Raw genomic sequence first — 25,320 nt, 5'->3', positions numbered from 1 at the left:
CTGACATCTGGTTTGTAGAATAACTAGTATCCATTAACATTTAATTTATATATTTATTGTTACAATAATACACTATATACATTATTACAGTTTTGTACTTTCTAATGCTTCCTTGTTCTGATGACAGGTTGTGGATAAGATAAAATGTTTTGGTTGCAACTTAAGGGAAGTCCTCAAATACTTGAGGAGGTATTCAGGGAGAAGATGGATAAATGAATTTTTGAGCAGAAAGGCAAGCTTTATTTGGACCTGAAGGTGGAAGGAAAAGTTTGGGGTCAATGTCAAGGCTAGAAAACTTGGTGATGCTTTTTCTTTGCCTATAAGAGGTCCAAGATTCTTCTTCTCCAGCCTTTTCCACCTATCTTCCCTTCTCCCAGCCACATGGCTTCAACTCTCATCTTCTAGTTTGTCCTTTTTCTCTTCCCCACCCCCTCCCTCCTTCTTATCCTGTCATCTTCCCCCTTCCTTTCCAGTCCTGATAAAAGGTCACAGCCTGAAACATCAACTGTTTTTTTCCCATAGATACTGCCTGACCTGCTGAGTTCCTCCAGCATTTTTTGTGTGTCCCTCTGGACTTTCAGTATCTGCAGAATCTCTTGTGTTCAGATAACATAGTATCTTCAGAAATTTCTGATGCAAGAGGAGGCCACTTGGCCATCATACTAGTTTTAAGAGTGCTTCCCAGTTTCACCACAACTTCTATTGCTAGGTCATTTCCAGAATCCCAATATCTTCTGGATGAAAAACTTCTCTTCATCTCCCCTCCGTCATTTTGCATTAATCTATGCTCTCTGTCTTTTGAATTTGGAACTTGATAAATAACTTAAACTTATAAATCTTTACATGACATTAAACTCTTTCACTTGTATATAAATGATAATATGCAAATAAGTGTGATGTCATTGTATGGCATACTTGTGAATCATTATCCACATCTACACGGTGTGCATGCTATTACGCATTGAGTTGCTGCCACGTGATTGGCTGATTAGATACTTGCATTAATGAGCAGGAGTTTTTGTATACCAAATAAAGTGGGCACTGAGTGTATTTCTATATAATGGAACCACTTTCATTCTCCATAGACACACCTGTTACACTTTCTTGCATAACATTCATGTGAAGTTCATTTCTCTGCCACTCCTGTATTATTTTTGAAAGCTCCAGTTTTCAGTGAATTTCAGTGCAACCACTCAATTGAAAGTAATTATGTTTATTCAGTCACATTTCAATGCATTTTGCACAATTAAAAACAGGCTAAATGCCAAAATGAAATAATAAATATGGAAAAGAAGCACCTTGGCTTGTGTGTCTGTACTGAAATGAGATTTAAGATCACATGTAATCTGGAGTACAGTAATGCAATGGCTGACCACTGAAATCAGATGAGAAAGGTGGGAGAGACATCCACAGGGAACTAGAAGGCCATTCAGGTGCTCAAAAGGCAGAAGGCTCCACTATTCTTCACCAAAAACACCATCAGCTTTAGATACTTCAGGTCTCCCCCATGCCCCAGTCACTTGCTTATCAACAACCCCATTACTTGCAGGTTCACTTTTAGACCATAAGATATGGGAGCAGAATTAGGCCATTTGGCCCAGAGAGTCTGGGCCGCCAATTCATTATGGCTGATCCAATTTTCCCCTCGGCTGTAATCCCCTGCCTTCTCCCCGTATCCCTTTATGCCCTGTTCAGTTAAGAACTTATCAACCTCTGCCTTAAATATACATAAAGACTTTTGTACCAATTAAAACTTCACACCTTCATCCCACAGCTTAGGTTAGACAAGAAATTGCAGAGCTGCGTACACAGCCCAGTCCACCAAGCAAGCCAGCCTCCCTCCTAGTGACTCTGTTCACACAGCATGATCCTCAGGACTCACACCACTAGGATCAGGAACAGTTACTTCCCCTCAGCCATCAGGCTTTTGACCCAGAGGGGATAACTTCACTTGCCCCATCATTGCAATGCCCCCACAACCTATCGACTCATTTTCTAGGACTCTTTATCTCATGTTCTCGATATTTATTGCTTACTTATTTATTATTATTACTTCTTTCTTTTTGTATTTGTAGAGTTTATTGTCTTTTGCACACTGGTTGAACGTCCAAAATGGTGCAGTCTTTCATTGATTCTATTATGGTTATAGAATAGTACAGCACATTACAGGCCTTTCGGCCCACAAAGTTGTGCAGACCCTCAAACCCTGCCTCCCATATAACCCCCCACCTTAAATTCCTCCATATACCTGTCTAGTAGCCTCTTAAACTTCACGAGTGTATCTGCCTCCGCCACTGACTCAGGCAGTGCATTCCACGCACCAACCACTCTCTGAGTAAAAAACCTTCCTCTAATATCGCCCTTGAACTTCCCACCCCTTACCTTAAAGCCATGTCCTCTTGTATTGAGCAGTGGTGCCCTGGAGAAGAGGCGCTATCTATCTGTCTATTCCTCTTATTAACTTGTACACTTCTATCATGTCTCCTCTCATCCTCCTTCTCGCCAGAGAGTAAAGCCCTAGCTCCCTTAATCTCTGATCATAATCCATACTCTCCAAACCAGGCAGCATCCTGGTAAATCTCCTCTGTACCCTTTCCAATGCTTCCACATCCTTCCCATAGTGAGGCAACCAGAACTGGACACAGTACTCCAAGTGTTATTATTCTATTATGGACTTATTTATACTTTACTTTATACTTATACTTTATTGTCACCAAACAATTGATACTAGAACGTACAATCATCACAGAGATATTTGATTCTGCGCTTCCCGCTCCCTGGAGTACAAATCGATAGTAAATATTAAAAAATTTAAATTATAAATCATAAATAGAAAATAGAAAATGGAAAGTAAGGTAATGCAAAAAAACCGAGAGGCAGGTCCAGATATTTGGAGGGTACAGCCCAGATCCGGGTCAGGATCCGTTCAGCAGTCTTATCACAGTTGGAAAGAAGCTGTTCCCAAATCTGGCCGTACGAGTCTTCAAGCTCCTGAGCCTTCTCCGGGAGGGAAGAGGGACGAAAAGTGTGTTGGCTGGGTGGGTCGTGTCCTTGATTATCCTGGCAGCACTGCTCTGACAGCGTGCGGTGTAAAGTGAGTCCAAGGACGGAAGATTGGTTTGTGTGATGTGCTGCGCTGTGTTCACGATCTTCTGCAGCTTCTTCCGGTCTTGGACAGGACAACTTCCATACCGGATTGTGATGCACCCTAGAAGAATGCTTTCTATGGTGCATCTATAAAAATTAGTGAAGATTTTAGGGTACAGGCCAAATTTCTTTGGCTTTCTCAGGAAGTAAAGGTGCTGGTGGGCCTTCTTGGCAGTGAACTCTGCTTGGTTGGACCAAGTCAGGTCATTTGTGATATTGACCCCAAGGAACTTAAAGCTTTTGACCTGTTCCACTTGCGCACCACTGATGTAAATTGGGTCATGCGGTCCGCTGCTCCTTCTTAAGTCAACAACCAATTCCTTCGTCTTGCTGATGTTGAGGGATAGGTTATTGTCTTCGCACCGTGCCACCAGGTTCTTAATTTCCTCTCTGTACTCAAACTCATCATTACCCGAGATATGGCCTACAATTGTTGTGTCATCAGCAAACTTATATATTGAGTTTGATGGAAACTTGGCTACACAATCATGGGTGCACAGTGAGTACAGCAGGGGGCTGAGTACACAGCCTTGTGGGGCACCGGTGCTCAGAGTGATTGTAGAGCAGAGCTTATCCCCTATTTTTACAGCCTGGGTCCACAAGAAAATTTAGCATGCCCACAAGAAAATGAATCTCAGGGTCATCAATGGTGACATATACATACTTCGATAATAAATTTACTTTGAACTTTGAATGTCCAGTTGCCTTGGTCAGTCAATGCAAAGGACTGAGAATACATATGACCAGGCTCAAAGACAGCTTCTATCCTGCTGTTATAGGAATGAAGAGACCCTTTCTGAGCTCAAGATGAATGTTTAATCTCTCAGTCTACCACATCATGGCCCTTGCATCTTACTGGCTATCTGCACTGCGCTGTAACTATACTCTGTACAGGAGACTCTGCTACCCCAGGGATCCTCTGACATTTTGTGCTATGTTCCGCATTTTGTTCTTATTTCCTTCCTTTTGGAATTGAGTTATAATTCCTTGAATTATATATGGAATTATCTGTCTGATGGGATGCAGACCAAAGCTTTACACTGTATTTCAGCACAATTACGATAACCTTTCATCTTTTAAACCTGACAGCCACACAGGCATGCACAGGGGAGTAAGGGCAATAAGGACTCAGCACTCTCCCTTCCAATGTAACGTGGAATAATTGTTGGTGCCGGACAGATTAATTTGACTATCTCAGAAACTGCTATCTCCTGGGATATTCTTTTTTTTGTAATTTATTTTTTATTGAAGTTCACCATCAAACAAACATTTCCATATGATGTATTTCAGATATTGTACATATATATCATATAATCATATTTGCCACAAATCTCCATATAATAGTTATCTGAGGTATACACTTATAGAAAAGAGCGGAAAGAAAGAACAAGCAATAGGAGAAAACTACGTACAAGTAGGGAGTGATTTTTTTTACAACATGTTCATTGATTTGTGAGACTAAAATCAGGCCTATAAGGTGTTATGTAGTTGAACCATTTCTCCCAGTATGAATCAAATTGTTCGAACTTATGATTAACAGATGCTGTTATCTTCTCCATTTTGTAAACGTTCATTGTAATTTCTATCCTTGCGTTTAGAGTTGGGCTCTCCTGTGATAACCATTTCCTGGTAAGGGTCTTTTTACCAGCCACCAGCAGTATATTCATTACATATCTATCTCTTTTCAACCATTCTTGAGGTACATACCCAAAATATATGGTCTTACTCTCTAAGGGTATTTCACATTTAAAAATGTCTTGTAGGGCATTGTATGTCCCACTCCAATAGTCTTTGATAACGGGGCATTCCCAGAAAATATAATGTTTTGCATTTTGATTTCCACAATTTCTCCAGCAAACAGTGGGGTTACTATCATAATGGGATTTCTGAGAGGGTGTAATAAAATACCTTATTGTGGCGACCCACTTTCTGACACCCACGAACCGGCTCACGAAACAGCGCGCGCAGGCAGAGGGCCGGCAGCAAAAAGGGCGGGAACGGGAAGGCTTTAAAGCGGGCCGCGAAGTTTGAATAAACCTCTTTCATCGTAACTCCAACTCACCGACTCCATGTGGTTATTCTAGCGCTGTGTGTAGCACATCACTACAATTGGTGACCCCGACGGCCCAAACGATATTTGGACCAGAGATGACCGACACTGCATCTGTTCACGCAGTTTCGTTAAAACTGCCAAGCTTCAGGACGCTGTGACCCCAATTATGGTTCGAACAAGCAGAAGCACAATTCCACATTCGGCAGATAACCTCGGAGTCCACTCGCTACTACTACGTGCTGAGCTCCTTCGACCAGGAGACAGCTGCACAAGTTGATGAGTTTATACAGTCGCCCCCGGAGGACGGCAAATACACAGCATTCAAAACCCTGCTCATAAGGACTTTCGGACTCTCACGGCGCGAACGAGCACGGCGCTTAATGCACCTGGGATGGTTTGGGAGAGAGGCCGCCGTCAGCATTAATGAACAAGATGCTGGCCCTGGCTGAAGGACACAAACCCTGCCTCATGTTTGAGCAGGCGTTCCTAGAGCAACTGCCCGAGGACATATGCCTGCTGCTGTCCAACGCAGATTTCAGCAACCCCCGGGAGGTGGTGGCCCGAGCAGATGTGCTGTGGAATGCCAGGAAAGAGAGAGGGGCATCCGTCGCACAGATCACCAAGCCGCGTACCCAACGACAGACCAGACCAGGCCCGGCAGCAGAGCCCACAAAACCCGGCGACGGGAGTGAGGAGCCCAACGAACAATGGTGTTTCTACCACCAGTGGTGGGGCACGGAGGCCCGCTGCTGCAGACCACCCTGCAAATTCCCGGGAAACGCCAGGGCCAGCCGCCGCTGATGGCTACGGCGGCTGGCCATCAGGACAGCCTCCTGTACGTCTGGGACAAGCAGTCGGGGCGCCGCTTTTTGGTCGACACCGGAGCGGAGATCAGCGTCTTACCTCCAACGAGTTACGACACCCGCAACAGAGAACCGGGACCCACCCTGAGGGCCGCTAATGGCAACACAATACGAACCTACGGCACCCGCACGGTGCGGCTACAGTTCAGCTCCAGCCGGTTCAAGTGGGACTTCACACTGGTCGCCGTGGCCCAACCACACTGGGGGCGGATTTTCTGTGAGCCCACAGCGTGCTGGTCGACTTGCAAGGGAAGCGATTAGTCCACGCCAAGACTTTTCAAACGTTCTCCCTGGGTGAAGCACAGTTGCCAGCCCCACACCTGGACTCTATCACGCTGTCCGACGATGAATTCACCAGGGTCCTGGCGGATTTCCCATCAGTACTGACACCGCAGTTCACGGCAGCCATACCCAGACACGGAGTACAGCACCACATCCCGACCCAGGGACCACCCCTCCACGCCCGTGCTCGAAGGCTTCCCCCGGACAAGCTCCGACTGGCGAAGGAGGAGTTCAAGAAGATGGAGGAATTAGGGATCATACGACGGTCCGACAGCCCATGGGCCTCCCCCCTTCACATGGTGCCCAAGGCAACGGGGGGCTGGAGACCATGCGGTGACTACCGCAGACTGAACGAGGCTACAACGCCAGACCGCTACCCTGTGCCGCACATTCAAGACTTCGCAGCAAACCTACACGGCGCAAGGATCTTTTCCAAGGTAGACCTCGTCCGGGGATACCATCAAATCCCTGTACATCCGGACGACATCCCCAAAACAGCACTTATCACCCCATTCGGACTTTTCGAATTCCTCCGAATGCCGTTTGGTCTAAAGAACGCCGCACAGACTTTCCAGCGGCTAATGGACGCGGTGGGACGCGACCTGGACTTTGCATTCATCTGTTTGGACGACATCCTCATAGCCAGCAGTAGTCAGCAGGAACATCTGTCCCACCTCCGCCAGCTCTACTCCCGCCTGAGCGAATTCAGCCTTACAATCAACCCAGCCAAATGCCAGTTCGGACTCGACACCATCGACTTCCTGGGCCACAGGATCACTAAAGACGGGGCAACCCCGCTGCCCGCCAAGGTAGACGCGGTCCGCCACTTCCCCCGACCCAACACAATCAAAGGCTTGTAGGAATTCGTGGGTATGGTGAATTTCTACCACCGTTTCCTCCCCTCAGCAGCCCGAACCATGCGCCCCTTGTTCACTCTAATGTCGGGTAAGGGCAAGGACATTACCTGGAACGAAGAGGCCGCAACCGCTTTCGTTAAAACCAAAGAAGCCTTGGCAAACGCCGCGATGCTAGTGCACCCCAGAACGGACGTTCCTACTGCCCTCACGGTGGACGCATCCAACACAGCAGTCGGTGGAGTGCTGGAACAACTCATCGAGGGTCGCTGGCAACCCCTGGCGTTCTTCAGCAAACACCTACGACCACCCGAACTCAAATACAGTGCTTTCGACCGGGAGCTATTGCCACTATACCTGGCAATCCGGCATTTCAGGTACTTCTTAGAAGGTAGGCCCTTCACCGCGTTCACTAAGGTGTCCGACCCCTGGTCGTCCCGCCAGCAGCGACATCTGTCCTACATCTCCGAGTACACGACGGACATCCGGCATGTCTCTGGAAAGAACAACGTCGTGACGGACGCACTTTCCAGACCGACCATACAAGCCCTGTCCCAGGGGGTGGACTATGCAGCGCTGGCAGAGGCACAGCAGGCAGACACTGAGATCCCCAGTTACAGGACTGCAGTCTCCAGTTTGCAGCTCCAAGACCTCCCCCGTAGGCCCAGGTGAGAGGACCCTACTATGTGACGTAGCTACCGGCCAACCCCGCCCCGTCGTCCCAGCAGCCTGGCGCTGGCGGGTGTTCGAATCCATTCACAACTTAGCGCACCCCTCCATCAGGACAACTGTCTGGCTGGTCTCCAACAGGTTCGTGTGGCATGGACTGCGTAAACAGGTCAGTGAATGGGCCAAAACGTGTATGCAGTGCCAAACGGCCAAGGTGCAGCGGCACACCAAGGCTCCGCCGCAGCGGTTCGAACCCACCCGCCGGAGGTTCGACCACATCCATGTGGATATCGTGGGGCCCCTGCCAGTGTCACGAGGAGCGCGGTACCTCCTAACTATGATAGACCGGTTCACCAGATGGCCAGAGGCAGTCCCGCTCAGCGACACCACCTCCGAATCCTGCGCCCGAGCACTGATCGCAACCTGGGTAGCACGCTTTGGGGTACCGGCCCACATTACCTCCGACAGGGGCGCCCAGTTCACCTCCAGCCTGTGGTCGGCTATGGCCAGCCTTTTAGGAACACAGCTACACCACACAACTGCCTACCATCCACAGTCGAACGGACTAGTGGAGCGCTTCCACCGTCACCTGAAATCGGCTCTCATGGCCCGCCTGGAGGGGCCTAACTGGGTGGACGAACTTCCCTGGGTCCTGCTCGGAATCCGCACGGCGCCCAAGGAGGATCTACACACCTCGTCGGCCGAGTTGGTGTACGGCGCACCCCTGGTAGTCCCAGGAGAGTTCATACCAGCCCCAAGGGGGCAAGAGGAAGAACCCACAGCAGTCCTGGACAGACTACGGGAGAGGCTCGGTAACCTGGCCCCCATCCCCACTTTACAGCACGGACAGAGCCCGACCTGCGTACCCGAAGACCTGCAGAACTGTAAGTTTCTTTTTGTACGACGGGGCGGACACCGGGTACCGCTACAGCGGCCCTACGAGGGGCCGTTTAAGGTGATCAGGAACAACGGGTCCACGTTCGTGCTGGACATTGGGGGGAGAGAGGAGGTTTTCACGGTGGACCGACTCAAACCGGCCCATGTGGACTTGGCGCAACCGGTCCAGGCTCAGGCACCGCGGCGCAGGGGCAGACCTCCCAAACAGAGGCCGATCCAGACTGTGGACATTGGGGGAGGTATCGCCGGTTCTGGGGGGGGGGGGTTATGTGGCGACCCACTTTCTGACACCCACGAACCGGCTCACAACAGCGCACGCAGGCAGAGGGCCGGCAGCAAAAAGGGCGGGAACGGGAAGGCTTTAAAGCGGGCCGCGAAGTTTGAATAAATCTCTTTCATCGCAACTCCAACTCACCGACTCCGTGTGGTTATTCTAGCGCTGTCTGTAGCACATCGCTACAATATCAAGTTTTTCCACCCAAACTCCCTCCATTTCTGTGAACTGGTACACTTCCATTGATACCTCCATATTATTGTCCGTTCTTTGTCAGATATTATTATCTCTCATTCCTTCTCCTGTTTTGTTTTAATGTATGAAGTTGAATGTGTTTTAAGATTTGACAAACCCTTATACACGCTTGAAATGATTCTACCACCATTATCTGAATTATATGCTTTTCTAAATAGCTCTATCAAACATGTACTTGTCTTGGTTACATTTTTAACCCTCCTATTAACATACTGTCACATCTGTAGATACTGATAAAAGTTTTGTTTTTCTAATAAGTGTTTCTCTTTAAGCATTTCAAAACTGAACAGTGTTCCTTCTTTCATTATATTGCAAAGAACTGTTATTCCTTTAGCTGTCCAGTCCTTAAATCTAGCATCCAGTTTATTCGGCATAAAATCCGAGTCATATGCACACCATTTAAGAATTGCAATATCTCCCTCTAGTTTACATTCTTTTATAATAGTTTTCCATATTTTAAGAGTCCATTGTCCTGGAATTTTCATGCACAGCGGTTTCTAGAGTTTACAGAGAATGGTGTGAAAAAAAATCCAGTCAGCGGCAGTTCTGGGCTGAAAATGCCTTGTTAATGAGAGAGGTCAGAGGAGAATGGCCAGACTGGTTCAAGGTGACAGTAACCCAATGGCAATTTGTAGAAGAGAATCTCTGAATGCATAGTTGATGGGCTACAGCAGCAGAAGACCACAAATAGCACTCAATGGCTACTTCATTAGGTACAGGAGATACCTAATAAAGATCCAATGGGAATTGCTTGTTATGTATATATGATTGGAGATTAGAGTGACTGATAAGTTACCAGTAACAACTCAACATTTCACTAAACATTGTTATACACTGGAATTACTTGATGTGTTTAATACTTCTTTAACATTAAAAATGAACTTCTGCTAGTTTAATATTCATTTACATTCCACCTTTTGAAAGGATTTTTTGATACAGTTTGTAATAAAGTATTTATATCAATAACTTTATTGCTTAGTGCCTTTTCTGTGTTAACTGGGATGAGCATTCCTTCTCACTCCACGTTAGGATAATGACTTTTGACCTGACATTGCCATCTGAATTATGCAGTCAACAGATTTCCACCCCAAATATTAGCTGGTATATGTTTACTGAATTTCTATATAATCGTTGTTTGTTTATTGAAAACAAATCACCTTTGAAACCAAAATTTATTCATAAAATGAAATGTTTCTTGAATTATTTGTTATATTGTGGCCTTTAATTTTTTGCCTTCAACTCCTTGTTATTTATCAATGTTATTTTGGCACAATGAGGACAATATTGCATCTTTTCATAATGGAGACAAAGCTGGAATGAGGGGCAAGAAGCAAACTGCCAAGGATAGACAGGTTGGTGTTGGACTGGGGAGTGGAGGTGGTTGAAGTAGCTTGCAACCAAGGGTTCAAGGTGGTCATTGTGAACAGAGCACAGGTACTTGGCAAAGCTGTTGCTTACTCTACACTTGGTCTTGATGCTTGGCAAATGCTCAAGACCTAATTAACAAGGTCAGAAGGTCAATGGACCTCCTGCCTTTGGGTGTAACAGGATGAATGCTGAGGTGCCTGACCAAGGGTGGATGTTGTGAAGTCCAACTCAGCTGATCAACCATGATAGGACAGCTCTTCCTTTTGTCACATTGGCAGAGTTTGTAGCCATTCATTGGTCTTACAGTAGCAAACATTTCACATTGATGGCGGAGATTCCATCTTGAGGAACCAATCACCTACAGCTTTGGAAAATGTGATTAATCTTGTAGCCGTACCATCAAGAAGAGAAGCCTGATTAGCATGACCAATTCTCAGTTCTGTGAAGTTTTGTACCAATTCCAGTATTGATTAAAACACCACACTGAGAAAGTTTCTGTTGTAATATTTCAGAATCAAACAATATTCATAAAATGTATTAACTTGCCAAAGATATACCTACAATATATGTAAGAAATAACTAGTAGAAATACAATGCTATATTTTGGAAAAAAATAATGTGATATGTCAGTTATGTTTTAAATCTGATCTACCAAAGCTGATCTTTTAAATGAGATATATGGTTAAATTATAGTGAAATCATGACCCATTGAAGCATTGTATTGAAAGGACTTCCACCCAACTCAAATATATATTCAATATTAGAAAACTGATTTGTTGTGAATTTCTTATTTTGGTAATATTTGAATAATATTGCAAATATATTGTTTGATTAAGCATTCTTTGTTTACGTAATTCATTATGGGTTATATATAAAAGTATGTGAATGGCACACGTCATCATGCCACCATGTCATAAGTGTGCGCCTCACTGAAAGTAAAAACAAAACTAGACACTTTGTCCCCAGCTCTGTGTTTTTCTTTTGATTAGTTTTATGTTTTGGAGTTACAAAACATAACATGATCAATATTTTCTCAAAACTCAATGCTTTCCAGGGGCTGGAAAACAGTTAAAGGTTTTGAGTCTAAGATTTAATTCACAAGTATTGTCAGTGCTTTCCTTTTTTAGTTCTATCTTCATGAGGCTGACAAACATTGATCTATCAATATTTCTCTCTTCTACTGTAAATAATTGAAATATTAATAGATAAAATTCAAGTGTAGGATATATCTGCCCTTCATGTTCGCATCTTTCTAAGTGGGAGAATATTATTCGAGTAATTTGGAAATGGCTCTCAAAATCTAATTTACATTGGATACTGTCCTGAATGTTATATTGAATTTTCCTTTATATCTTACTTATATTATTTCATGAATGATGACAAAATGCTTGAAAGCAATTTTCAAGACTGGAAATGCACAAAAATGTTTGAAAAATGTAATTTGTGTTACATGACATGTGGGAAAAGGAATACAGGAATCCTTTGTCTTCATCTAACAGACTTGATGCTACTTTCAGCCATGCCGTAGAAACTACTCACTCAATGATTTAATTGGTTTAGTAGGAATCCATATATTAATGATTCTGAATTTGCCAATTGGAGTGGCTCTGCCAGGTACATTTCCTCTTCTCTTGTCACTTTACACTAATTGACAAGTTTAACAAGAGGAATTTTAGTCACTATAATAACTGTGTCAACAAATGTCAAGCAATTAGACTTTGTGACTAATTTTGAAATTTTCCAACATCAAGCTTTCCCTTGGGGTTAAGTAGGAGTTGATATGGAAAACAAACCAATATAATGTTATTAAAAATTCAAGCCTCAAATGGTGTTGGCTATCACTTCCAAGTGGACCCATAATTAAAATACAGGAAATGTTTTTTTTGACTAATCAGTTTTATTTTTGATTTTCCTTGCTCCTGTTGGCTAAAGCTTCAAATTTGAGAACTAATTTATTAAATAAGCCTATACTTAATATTTTATTAATAGTAAACATTTAGATATTCAAACTCTGGAACTTGGCAACAAATGAAAATTAGCAGGTCAGCTTTTATCATTATAGAGAGAAATAGTCAATATTTCAGCAAAGTGACTTTACTCAGAACTAGAAAAAGTTGTATGCAGAATAATCAGGTGCAGATGATGGGGAAAGCTGGGGGTTGGGGGCTGTGGTGCTGGAGGGGTGAGGAAAGAACCATGTCTATCAATAGAGAGAAATCCTGGACAGATTACTTTGCAAAGGGATACAAGGTGAAAGGATGTATTCTCAATTTTGATGGAAAAGAACGGTTCAAAAAATGTGAGTTGTTTATTTCGCTGTAGGACTAGAAACAAAATGTTGCAGTGATTGATGAGATAGTTATTTCCTGACTGCTGTCCTTAATGGATGCTTGCTGATAATGAAATGTAAGTACTATCTGGTTGGTTGTATAGGTTAGATAGCATTTTTCTAAGGGTCAGCGGGGCTCTCTGTGAACAGTAAGCATCCTTCTGCCTTGCACTTGTTGGGAGCTTTCCAAACCTTCCTACCATTGCACATAACTTATCCACCACCTTTGTCTGAGAGTATATTAATGGGCTAACAGTTAATGCCTCATCTTTCGATTTCTTTCTAGAAATTCAATTCGGATTGACTCTGGAATAGCAGAGTTGGCACTGTGCAATACTGGTGAATGGAAACCCTTTTGAATTCTGGTTTCATGAGGTCAGGACTCCCACATTTTCTGGGGGCTTGCTTTAATTTGCCTGACTAATATTAATAACTGAGCATAATGGTAGAATGGTTCTTATACCATTGAAATTTGTTACTATTGACTGCCAGCACTAGATAAGGATAAAACATTAACACTGACAATTGCATGATGCTAAAAATAATTTTCAATTAAAGGCAACAATCATGAATGTAATATTCCTTTTGTTCTGTTCTGAATACTCCTTGAATACTCTTCACTGAGGGATGATAGTTTTTTTTGATGAACTGGTGTAGGCTGCCAGATTTTTTAAAAGAATATCTCCGGGCAGCACTCCAAGGGGTTTTTGGGTAGCACAGTCATACCGCTCATTGGGTCAGTTCATCTTACAGCGTGAGACTCAATCTTCATAAGCTAGTTGTTATTTTATCAGCTTATTCTGTTTGACATAAAGTATTCATAGTATATGTAGTATTCAAACATTATAGAATAATGTAAGTAATTAGAAATGTTCAGGCTAGTGAGTTTTAAGGAATATTGATGGAAAAAAGTTTTCCTAAATTTTTCCAAAAAATATTGTCCAAATTTATTTGTAGACATTACAGCCTCATGCGATGCTTATGAATTCTCATTCAATTTCCAATATTTTTATACACTGAGGAACTAAATTATAGTTCATTTACTCTGATGGCATCTCAATATTTAACAATAAAAATCCCATGTACAGTCATTAATAGCACTTTGGCTTACAGCTGTCACTATTTATCAAAGATAAATTTTCAGTTTTATTTGGATCCTATTTTACTTCATCTTGGAACATGAACGCCGCTCAATGCCATTTTGTAAAACGTGTGAGATTCCCACATATAGCATGTAAGTTAATGAATGTTATTCCAATATATATGTTTAAGATTTGTGTACTTTTGTTGATGGTAATTGTATGTTAATTATTCCAGCCACCTTTTTCCCCAATTGTTCTCTCTAAATGGCCATGCAATTGGCATCCACACAGAGCTACAGCAGACTATGTAGGAAGCGGTTTATAATTTGAAGTGCTCCATTCAGACTGTTTCTTTGAGGAATTCCAGAATATTCTGATATAAAACTATGAATGTCATTTCCCATTTATTGGCCTCTTTATGATGGACAGAATGAAAATGTAAGCTCCAAGGCCTTGAGCACAATGAGTGAGTGAGTGAATAATTAAGCAGGCAGAGGAAGAAATTTTAGTACAGAGTCTTCAGCTTTGTGAGATCCATTTCCACGATTCTCCCAGACACAAGCACTTTCAGAATTGCTTGGCCATTTATGATGAGTGAGATGTTTAAAGCTGGCCATCTTCAATAAACTTGTAAAATGATTTTCATTTAAAAAATATCTATTGCGTAGGATAACGAGCTTCCTGGCCTTTGCTTAGAGGTTTCGTAAATCCATTTTTAATAAACTATAATTTATTTCACGTTTAGTCTAGAAATATGATTACACATCATTCCTGAACTGCAAGGATGAAGAACCTTCAATTACAAGCAAATTCAATGTAAATTTGTTTGTATACAGGTACTTTGGAATATCATTTATTTATTTACTTGCTTTGCGATATAGTGTGGAACAGGCCCTTCCAGCTCAGCAAGTATTATTGGCCAGCAGCCCATCTACTTAACACTAGCCTGATCACAATGACAAATTGACCTACTAACCATTACACCTTTGGACTGTGGGAGGAAACCGGAGCACCCGGAGGAAACCCGTGCAGTTCACTGGGAGAACATGCCAACTCCTTACAGACGGCGCTGGAAATGAACTCCGAATTCCGGAATGCCGCAGGTTGTAATAGCCTTGCGCTAACCCCAATGAGAATGCAGTTTGGTATTTTCGCATTGGTTATCCCAAAGATTGTTTGAAACGTGCAACGTACTCTGATATTTTACACTTGTTGAGTGAAAGGTTTAGCCGTAATCCTGACTGATGTAGAGCAAAATATTTATTATAATTTGAAAAGCAAAAAAAAACAGCAGATGCCAGAAATCCAAAGTTAAAACAAATAAAGGAGGTTGAGAAGACGTACGATAGAGGTACATTAAATAAATCTATGAGCAGAATTGATAGGGTAAATGGCCAGGGTCTGCTTCCTATGGTAGTGGACGGAATATCTGGAATGAGCAAACGTAGGGGTGGAGGAAGCAGAAACTGTAATGACATTTACTGGATGTCTGGGCAGGTATGTGAATGAGCAGGGTAATTGAGAGATATTGAATTAATGCATGCTAGTGGGATTATTTTAGTCAGGCGCAGTGATCGATACAGACACAGTGGGCTGCAGAGCAGTACAACCCTATGAGCTCAAGCAGCACCTGTGCAGAGAGGAACAGTGTTGTGTATTTAATATTTCAGTAATATTTGAGTAATCTTGTAAATATATTGTTTTACTAAGCATCCTTGTTCATATCAATAATTCATTACAGGTTATATGTGTAAATGTGTGAATTGCATACATCATCACGCTATCACATGATGTGTGCGCGCCTTGTGTAAAGTAAACACGAAATTACACCCTCATTTCGGACTCCCATGTTGTCCTTTCAATTAATTTAATGTTTTGAAGTTACAAAACATAGCAGACAGCCTGATTAAAAAGTCAGCAAGCTGAAGTGTTAATTATTTTTCTTCTGATTACCTGGCTAGTCGAGTATTTTCCATTAATTTCGGTCTTTTTTTCCCATAGTAAGTAGTTTACCAGCAGTAGGCATGCACAGGCCAGATTAAACTGACTAGTTGTTGCTCAAGTTGTTATTTTGTTCCTACAGCTCTCAATAATAAAATTTGTTTTCTATTTATTTCACCGGTGTTAATAGTAAGTTGTGGTGAGCAAAATGGTTGCCATTTGTGTCTCAAAGATCCCGGCGTTGAAGAAGATGAATGCACGTAAAGAACATTGGTGAACTTCATCCAACTAAAACAAGTTTAGGTTTTTGATCGGGACTCCGGCAGACTGTAATAACATTATAAAAACTTGGGGTGAGCAGGTTGGCAGCTCTGATCTCTGGAGTACAATGCTACAGGTGTGATGAGGTGGAGGTAATAGAGGAGGGTGATAGGGTTTTAAGTAGAGAGAATATCACGGCAGTATTTAGAAAGTGTCCTGTACTCTGGGAGAAGGTCCAGTGAAACTATAGAAGTAGAATTTCAGAATAAGAAGGAGTTGTCTATTTTGGTAGGATTGTAATTTAGGCTTCTCAGATAGAGTGGGAATTAGAGAAGCAAATATGCAGGGAGACTACAGAAAGCTGTAGGACTAAAGGGGTTAGGCCATAAGACTATAAGATACAGGAGCAGAAGGAGGCCATTTGGCCCATCGAGTCTGCTCTGCCATTCAATCATGGGCTGATCGAATTCTTCCAGTCATCCCCACTCCCCTGCCTTCTTCCCATACCCTTTGATGCCCTGCCCTGATGTCCTCATTGTCCACGGGAATGGTACCGGAGGATTGGAGGGAGGCGAATGTTGTTCCCTTGTTCAAAAAAGGTAGTAGGGATAGTCCGGGTAATTATAGACCAGTGAGCCTTACGTCTGTGGTGGGTAAGCTGTTGGAAAAGATTCTTAGAGATAGGATCTATAGGCATTTAGAGAATCATAGTCTGATCAGGGACAGTCAGCATGGCTTTGTGAAGGGCAGATCGTGTCTAACAAGCCTGATAGAGTTCTTTGAGGAGGTGACCAGACATATAGATGAGGGTAGTGCAGTGGATGTGATCTATATGGATTTTAGTAAGGCATTTGACAAGGTTCCACACGGTAGGCTTATTCAGAAAGTTAGAAGGCATGGGATCCAGGGAAGTTTGGCCAGGTGGATTCAGAATTGGCTTGCCTGCAGAAGGCAGAAGGTGGTGGTGGAGGGAGTACATTCATATTGGAGGATTGTGACTAGTGGTGTCCCACAAGGATCTGTTCTGGGACCTCTACTTTTCGTGATTTTTATTAACGACCTGGATGTGGGGGTAGAAGGGTGGGTTGGCAAGTTTGTAGACAACACAAAGGTGGGTGGTGTTGTAGATAGTGTAGAGGATTGTTGAAGATTGCAGAGAGACATTGATAGGATGCAGAAGTGGGCTGAGAAGTGGCAGATGGAGTTCAACCTGGAGAAGTGTGAGGTGGTACACTTTGGAAGGACAAACTCCAAGGCAGAGTACAAAGTAAATGGCAGGATACTTGGTAGTGTGGGGGAGCAGAGGGATCTCGGGGTACATGTCCACAGATCCCTGAAAGTTGTCTCACAGGTGGATAGGGTAGTTAAGAAAGCTTATGGGATGTTAGCTTTCATAAGTCGAGGGATAGAGTTTAAGAGTCGCAATGTAATGATGCAGCTCTATAAAACTCTGGTTAGGCCACACTTGGAGTACTGTGTCCAGATCTGGTCACCTCACTATAGGAAGGATGTGGAAGCATTGGAAAGGGTACAGAGGAGATTTACCAGGATGCTGCCTGGTTTAGAGAGTATGCATTATGATCAGAGATTAAGGGAGCCAGGGCTTTACTCTTTGGAGAGAAGGAGGATGAGAGGAGACATGATAGAGGTGTACAAGATAATAAGAGGAATAGACAGAGTGGATAGCCAGCGCCTCTTCCCCAGGGCACCACTGCTCAATACATGAGGACATGGCTTTAAGGTAAGGGGTGGGAAGTTCAAGGGGGATATTAGAGGAAGTTTTTTTACTCAGAGAGTGGTTGGTGTGTGGAATGCACTGCCTGAGTCAGTGGTGGAGGCAGATACACTAGTAGTGAAGTTTAAGAGACTACTAGACAAGTATATGGAGGAATCTAAGGTGGGGGCTTATATGGGAGGCAGGGTTTGAGGGTCGGCACAACATTGTGGGCCGAAGGGCCTGTACTGTGCTGTACTATTCTATGTCTATGTCTAATCAAGAACCTATCTATCTCTGCCTTAAATATACCCAGTGACTTGGCCTCCACAGCTGCTTGTGGCAACAAATTCCACAGATTTACCACCCTCTGACTAAAGTAATTTCTCCACATCTCAGTTCTAAATGAATGTTCTTCAATCCTGAAGTCGTGCCCTCTTGTCCTAGAATCCTCTACAGGGAATACAGCCCAAGAGCTGCCAGATGTTCCTCATATGGTAACCCTTTCATTCCTGGAATCATTCTTGTGAATCTTCTCTGAACCCTCTCCAATGTATATCCTCCCTAAAATAAGGAGCCGAAAACTGCACACATTATTCCAAGTGTGGCCTCATGAATGTCCTTTGGAGCTTCAACATCACATCCCTGCTCTTATATTCTATACCTCTAGAAATGAATGCCAGCGTTGCATTCGCCTTCACAACTGACTCAACCTGGAGGTTAACCTTTAGGGTATCTTACACAAGGACTCCCAAGTCCCTTTGCATCTCTGCATTTTCAATTCTCTCTCCATCTAGATAATGGTCTGACCTGCATATTTAATAGTAGGAGTATAATAATAACAGCCTCCCTGCATATTTGTTTCTCTAATTCCCACTCTATCTGAGAAGCCTAATAGTAATTCTACAAGATACTATGAAAGCCCTGCTGGCAGCCAACAGGGTAACATCTTTCTGAACTTGCTCCTACTTCACCTAACTTTTTGTTTCCTACCAGTTTTTTGAAACCTTATTATAAATCTCAATATTACTCTATTATGTCTTTGAGAAAGACTAAAGCCTCTGCAAAAGAAAAAGAAGATTCTCCAACCACATTGGAATCAATTGGAGATTTTCTTAAAGAGCAAAGAACAGAACTTTCTGATGAATTTCAACAGCTTCATGTCAAGTTGCACACTATTCAACAAACTCTAATCGAAGATGATAAGCGAATTAAGGAGAATAAAGATACTCTGTCGATACTGGAAGTGGACATGAGTAAGCTCTGCAAAAAATGATCATTATCTAATGAAAAATTAACAAAGAAGATTACCAACCTGGAAAGCGGAAGCAGGAGGAACAATCTATGTACTCTGGATCTTGAAGAATCAATTGAAGGTGTCCACCCCGCGCAGTACTTTGCAAGCTTTCTGAAGCAGCTATTCCCTGATTTATTGCCGTCTGTGCCTAAGTTGGACCGCGCCCACCGGTCACTGGCCCCGAAGCCAAAGTCGGGGGAGCGACCTAGGTCAGTTATTCTGTGTTTTCATACTAAGGAGCTTTTAATCCATCATACCCGTCAATTAGGAATGATCGATTACAATGGGAAAATGATCAGATTTGTAGAAGATTATACTCCGGAGGTTATGGCTGAACGTGCCAAATATAAAGAGGTTATGTCACTGCTTTATAACAAAGGGTTTAAGGCCTCCCTTTGCTTCCCTGCACATCTTGGAATCATTCAGTAAAATGGTGTGCAGAAACGGCTGGGATCGGTTGAAGACACACAAAAGTAGAAGATTAATTGTGTTATATCTCTTACAAGAGCAATTATCTTTTTAGTGTTGGATAGAATAAGGTTTTAATAAACTTACATTTTGACCGTTTATATATCTTGCTTTTTTATATTTTCTTTGATATTTTTTATTACTTTATTCTTTTTTCTGAGGTTTTTCTATATATATATTGAAATTGTTAAAATGAATCCTCTTACGATTTGGATTTCTGATCTAAGTTTATTTTGTCTGCTTTTTCTTGGGAGGAACATAATATCTTTGAATGATTGGAGTTTTGCCAGCAGGGTTTCTTTGGGAGGGTTGTCTTTAGGGTTTAGTATGCCGTCTGTTCTGTGGCCGGATTTTTTTTTTGGCTTTGGGAGGGTGAGGGGTGTGGGGTGTCTTTTTCCAGTTTTCTCTGGAAGCTGGGTTGGGCTACAATCCAAATTTTCTGTTTGAGTGCCTTATTTTATGGTTCGTTCTCTGGTTCTAATAATTTATGGTCAGATCTTTTAACCCTCCTGTTAATTAGTATTCAAATAGATTGAAATATTAATTTATTTAGTTTTAGTGTGAAAGGGTTAAATTATCCTGTGAAACGAAATAAGATTTTTGCTTATATTAAAAAGTTAAGGGACCCCATTATTTTTCTACAAGAAACGCATGTACGTAGTTGTGACAACGCACGCCTTTCTAATCGGTGGAAGGGTATACAATTTCATTCTTTATTTAGAGCAAAATCTCGAGGGGGCTCGATTTTTATAGACAATACAATTTCTCTTGTTCAACATAAACTTGTCTCTGACCCTAATGGGCCATTTGTCATAGTGTCAGGGAAACTAGATAATAACTTAATTGTATTTGCTAATGTGTACGCCCCCAATCTGGATGACCCAGGATACTTTAAGTGTTTCTTTTCATTCCTCCCAGATTTGAGTCTTTATTCTTTAGTGATGGGAGGAGATTTTAATTGTTGTCTAGATCCAGTATTAGATTGTTCTTCTCCTAAATCAGCCACACTTAATATATAAGCTTTATTTACCAGGTGTCCCCCGCTTTTTGAACGTTCGCTTTACGAAACCTCACTGTTATGAAAGACCTACATTAGTACCCTGTTTTCGCTTTCAGAAGGTGTTTTCACTGTTACAAAGAAAGGCAGCGTGCACCCCAAGCAGCCGCTCTCCCCCGGATTCGGAATGGCATTGCTTTAACACGTTGCATTGAGCAGCCGTTAGCAAGATGAGTTCTAAGGTGTCGGAAAAGCCTGAAAGAGCTCGTAAGGGTGATGCAATCGGCATTTGCCTCTGATCTGGGCCGACATTTACGTGCCGGGCAGCACCTAATTAATTAGCATGTTTATTTCAGCTTTTTTCTTAAAGATGTGCTTTGTGCCTCCCGGCTACCCCTGCGCGCTTTACGGCATTGTATCATTTGGCGGCCTGGAGGGTGGGGGCCATTGCACCATCCCAACCTGCGACGACTCAGTCTAACACACCATCATCGGTGTGCTCTATGTCTTCCCAATTCCGGTAAGTGATACTACACTGTACATACATTATTTCTACTTTATACAGGCTGTGTATTTTTACGAGTTATTTGGTAGATTTGGCAGCTTCATAGTTTAAAGGTTACTGGAGAGTGCGTTTATGCCAACAGCGCTTGCGTGAGATTTTCTGCCGAGAGCGCTTGCGTGAGATTTTTGCTACGGAGATCTGTGCCGGCAATCGTTCTAGAGAAGTACTTCTACTTTATATAGGCTGTGTATTTATCATATCATTCCTGCTTTTACTATATGTTACTGTTATTTTAGGTTTTATGTATTATTTGGCATGATTTGGTAGGTTATTTTTGGGTCTGCGAACGCTCACAAATTTTTCCCAGATAAATAAATGGTAATTGCTTCTTCGCTTTATGACATTTCGGCTTATGAACCGTTTCATAGGAACGCTCTACCTTTGGATGATGGGGGAGACCTGTATTCAATCCTTTCTAATGAAATGTGATATTGTTGATGTCTGGCGTTATTTTCACCCGGCAGAAAGGGAGTATTCATTCTTCTTTCATATCCATCATTCCTATACCAGGATTGATTATTTTTTTATTGATTATCAAATGATTCCATTAGTTAGAGCTATTGAATATAGTGAAATAGCTGTATCCGACCATTCTCCTGCATCTCTATCTTTAAATCTTCCTGGTTTTACTCATATGAACAGATCCTGGCATTTTAATTTAACTTTGTTATCTGATAAGGACTTTCTAAAATTTCTGGAGATTCGAATTACTCTTTTTTTTGAAGAAAATATGTTAGAAGAGACTTTTAGTCTTATCATTTGGATGATTTTAAGGCATATATTAGAGGACAAATTATCTCCTAAAATGCATATATTAAGAGAAAAGCTAATAAAGAAAGAACTGACAATTAATTAAAACAATTAGACCAGAAATATGCTTTGGCACCAGACCCTGAACTACACAAAAGAGATACTGAAATTAAAACTAAATATGATCTTCTTATAATGTATCCAATTGAAAGTCAATTTTTAAAAGATAGAAGCTAATTCTACATACATGGAGAAAAAAACTGGTAAACTATTGGCTAATCAGTTGAAGACCTTTATAGCTAAATGGCAAATTAAAGAAATTTGTAAAACCAGTGGTGATTTGACAACTGACCATTTTGAAATAAATGACACTTTTAGAGAATTTTATTCTAAACTGTATAGTTCTGATTTTCTTAAAGATAATACTGCAATGAACAATTTTTTAGACCAATTAAATATTCCTGGACTTTCGGTTGATAACCAAAAGCAGTTAATTCAACCTATTTCTCAGGAGGAAATCACTGAGGCTATACGTTCATTGCATTCTGGGAAATCTCCAGGGCTATACGTTCATTGCATTTTGGGAAATATAGACCAATTTCTTTACTGAATGTTGATGCTAAGATCCTATCTAAAGTTTTGGCCCATAGACTTGAGAATATTATACCTTCTATAATACCTGATGATCAGGCAGGATTTATTAAAAATCATTATTCCCATTTCAATATACGGCGATGGTTAAATGTTATGCATTCTCCATCCAAGGAAATATTGGAATGTGTGATTTCTCTGGATGTGGAGAAGGCTTTTGACCGAGTTGAATGGAATTACCTATTTAAAACCTTAGAAAAATTTAATTTTGGGCCCAATTTTATTTTTTGGATTAAATTACTTTACTTATCTCCCTCTGCTCGGGTCCTTACTAACCTTCACAATTCTAAACCAATTAACCTCCAACGTGGAACCAGACAAGGATGTCAGTTAAGCCTTTTGCTTTTTGATTTGGTATTGGAACCTTCAGCAATTGCCTTTCGAGAGCCTAAAGATATCACCGGTATCTTAAGAAAAAGTACTATTCATAAAGTTTCGCTTTATGCTGATGACCTATTGCTTTTTATATCTAATGTTACAACTTCTTTACTCTCTGTTTCTTTTACTGACTAATTTTAGTCAGTTTTCAGGATATAAATTGAATTTACATAAGAGTGAACTGTTTCCTTTAAATAATTTGATACCGTCTGATAGTAACCTTCCTTTTAAAATTGTAAGAAAACAATTTACATATTTGGGCGTAACAATCACTAAGACTTATAAAGATGTATTGAAAGAAAATTTTCTAACCTTAACGAATTATGTGAAAAAGACACTTTCTAGTTGGTTGCCTCTCTCTTTATCATTGATTGGTCGAATTAATTCTATTAAGATGAATATTTTACCTAAATTTATATACCTTTTTCAAGCTGTACCTGTTTTTATTCCTGTCTTTTTTTGATTCTTTAGATTCAATTCATTCTTCCTATATATGGACAAACAGAAAACCCTGATTAGATAAAGCCCACCTTCAAAAAATTAAAAAGAATGGAGGCCTTGCTCTACCCAATTTTAGGTTATATTATTGGGTAATTAACATACAAAATCTCATGTTCTGGTTATATTATATTAATCGTGAGGATCGTCCAATATGGGTCTTTTTGGAAGCCAACTCTGTTACGAAATTTTCTATTATCTCTCTTCTCGGATCCTCTCTTCCTTTATCTTTAAATAAATTAACTAACAATTTGGTGGTTAGACACACTCTGAGCATCTGTTTAGAAAACATTTCGGTTTATTGAGATTTTCTCCTTCTAGTCCTTTATTTTCTAATTTTTTTTTTAAACCATCTATGACCGATCTGTTTTTTAAAGAATGGGATAGATTAGGCATTACACGATTTCAGGATCTGTTTGTTGGAGGGAATCTTTCTTCTTTTGTGTAGCTCTCAGTGAAACATAACTTATCAAATACCTACTTTTTTCGATATCTACAGGTTAGAGATTTTTTAAGATCTAAACTACATATATTTCCTACCAGCCTGGAAAAGAACATAATAGATGTAATTTTTAATTTGAAACCTTTTGATAATGGCTCAATATCTTATATTTATGATCTGTTGTTGGGACTGAGAATGGCTCCTTTAGACAAAACTAAAAAAGATTGGGAAAAGGATTTACAGGCTTCATTATCTGATGAGACCTGGAGGGCTATTTTCAAAATGGTTAATTCTTCATCGTTATGTACTCATCATTCCCTCCTACAATTTAAAGTGGAACAGAGGGCTCACATGTCGAAAGACAAGCTCTCTTGTTTTTTTTTCAGATATATCTCCTTATTGTGACAGATGTAATAATGGACAGACTTCATTAATTCATATGTTTTGGTCACGTTCGAGCCTTGAAGAATATTGGAAAGATGTATTCCAAACTTGTTCTGTACTTTTTAAAGTTAATTTTAAGCCTAATCCTTTGACTACCTTATTTGGTATTGTTGAGGAAAGAGCTATAATTTTGGAGCCTTCTCATTTGCAGGTATTGGGTTTTATTTCTCTTATGGTTAGGAGGGTGATCTTGCTTAAATGGAAGGAGGTTGCCCCCCCCCCCACACACATGCTCAATGGTTATGCGATGTTATGTCATGTTTAAATTTTGAGAAGATTCGTTGTTCAATTTCTGATCTAATCAAGATTTTCAAACATTATGGTGACCCTTCTGAACTTTTTGAAAATCTTTGAATTGTTATTGCTATTAAAATATAAATCTGGGCTATTATTATAAAACACTATATGGTGAAGTACTCTTTTTTTGTGTTTTTTTTACCAGCCAGCTTTGTCTTGGTGGTGGGTGTAGATTTTTTTTATAATGTAATTAACTATATTATTGTATTTCATAATTCAATTTATTTCATTTGATTGATCATGAATATGGGATACCGTGATTGTATCAGTGTGATTTATATATAGTGCATTATGTGCTACCTTATTTTGATTTATAATAAGTATCCTTATGAATTCTGTATTTATGTATATGAAATTTAATACATTTAATAAAAATATTGGAAAAAGAAAGAAAGATACTACCACAGAATCTGTGTGGAGCTATTTCCTACAGTTTATGCTGGCCTGGGCAGTATCTTTCATCACATGAATGGTGAAGTCATTTGGTGTCCCTGATGTGAGGAAAGCATTTAACTGTTAATGTGGATAAACCTGTAAGTCCCTG

The sequence above is a fragment of the Mobula hypostoma genome, chromosome 14 (assembly GCF_963921235.1).
Source record: "Mobula hypostoma chromosome 14, sMobHyp1.1, whole genome shotgun sequence".
Classification (NCBI taxonomy): Eukaryota; Metazoa; Chordata; class Chondrichthyes; order Myliobatiformes; family Myliobatidae; genus Mobula; species Mobula hypostoma.
The sequence above is the reverse complement of the archived record's forward strand: the minus strand, read 5'-3'. Positions refer to the sequence as shown.